This window comes from Lipotes vexillifer, unplaced genomic scaffold, assembly GCF_000442215.2.
Source record: "Lipotes vexillifer unplaced genomic scaffold, Lipotes_vexillifer_v1.1 scaffold42, whole genome shotgun sequence".
In the NCBI taxonomy this organism is placed as follows: Eukaryota; Metazoa; Chordata; class Mammalia; order Artiodactyla; family Lipotidae; genus Lipotes; species Lipotes vexillifer.
Window position 1 is genome coordinate 507,456 of NW_006783436.1, and position 1,911 is coordinate 509,366.

Sequence of the window (1,911 nt, forward strand, 5' to 3'; positions counted from 1 at the left end):
ATTTTATCTTCCAGGTCACTTATCCGTTCTTCTGCCTCAGTTATTCTGCTATTGATCCCATCTAGAGTATTTTTAATTTCATTTATTGTGTTGTTCATCGTTGCTTGTTTCATCTTTAGTTCTTCTAGGTCCTTGTTAAATGTTTCTTGCATTCTCTCTATTCTATTTCCAAGATTTTGGATCATCTTTACTATCATTATTCTGAATTCTTTTTCAAGTAGACTGCCTATTTCCTCTTCATTTGTTAGGTGTGGTGGGTTTTTACCTTGCACCTTCATCTGCTGTGTGTTTTTCTGTCTTCTCATTTTGCTTATCTTACTGTGTTTGGGGTCTCCTTTTTGCAGGCTGCAGGTTCGTAGTTCCCGTTGTTTTTGGTGTCTGTCCCCAGTGGCTAAGGTTGGTTCCGTGGGTTGTGTAGGCTTCCTGGTGGAGGGGACTAGTGCCTGTGTTCTGGTGGATGCGGCTGGATCTTGTCTCTCTGGTGGGCAGGTCCACGTCTGGTAGTGTGTTTTGGGTTGTCTGTGGACTTATTATGATTTTAGGCAGCCTCTCTGCTAATGGGTGGGGTTGTGTTCCTGTCTTGCTAGTTGTTTGGCATAGGGTGTCCAGCACTGTAGCTTGCTGGTCGTTGAGTGAAGCTGGCTGCTGGTGTTGAGATGGAGATGTCTGGGACATTTTTGCCGTTTGATATTATGTGGAGCTGGGAGGTCTCTTGTGAACCAGTGTCCTGAAGTTGGCTCTCCCACCTCAGAGGCACAGCACTGACTCCTGGCTGCAGCACCAAGAGCCTTTCATGCACACAGCTCAGAATAAAAGGGAGAAAAAGTAGAAAGAAGAAAAAAAGAAAGAAAGAAAGAAAGAAAAAGAAAGAGAAAGAAGGAAAGGAAGAAAGAAAGAAAGAAAGGAAGGAAGGAAGAAAGAAAGAAAGAAGGGAGGGAGGGAGGGAGGGAGGAAGGAAGGAGGGAAGGAAGGAACGAAAGAAAGATAAAATAAAATAAAGTAAGGTAAAATAAAATAAAGTTATTAAAATAAAAAAGTAATTATTAAGAAAAAATACTAAAAACACCCAAAAAAACAAAAAACGGACGGATAGAACCCTAGGACAAATGGTGGAAGCAAAGCTATACAGACAAAATCTCACACAGAAGCATACACATACACACTCACAAAAAGAGAAAAAGGGAAAAAATATACATATATTGTTGCTCCCAAAGGCCACCTCCTCAATTTGGGATGATTCGTTGTCTGTTCAGGTATTCCACAGACGCAGGGTACATCAAGTTGATTGTGGAGATTTAATCTGCTGCTCCTGAGGCTGCTGGGAGGGATTTCCCTTTCTCTTTGTTCGCACAGCTCCGGGGGTTCAACTTTGCATTTGGCCCCTCCTCTGCGTATAGGTCGCCGGAGGGCGTCTGTTGTCCGCTCATGCAGGACGGGGTTAAAGGAGCCGCTGATTCGGTGGCTCTGGCTCACTCAGGCCGGGGGGAGGGAGGGACACGGAGTGCGGGGCGAGCCTGCGGCGGCAGAGGCCAGCATGACATTGCACCAGCCTGAGGCGCGCCGTGCATTCTCCCGGAGTTGTCCCTGTATCACGGGACCCTGGCAGTGGCGGGCTGCATAGGCTCCCTGGAAATGGGGTGTGGATAGTGACCTGTGCTCGCACACAGGCTTCTTGGTGGCGGCAGCAGCAGCCTTAGCGTTTCATGCACGTCTCTGGGGTCCGCGCTTTTAGCCGCGGCTCGCGCCCGTCTCTGGAGCTCCTTTAAGCGGCGCTCTCAATCCCCTCTCCTCGCGCGACAGGAAACAAAGAGGGAAGAAAAAGTCTCTTGCCTCTTCGGCAGGTTCAGACTTTTCCCCGGACTCCCTCCCGGCTAGCCGTGGCGCACTAACCCCTGCAGGCTGTGTTCACGC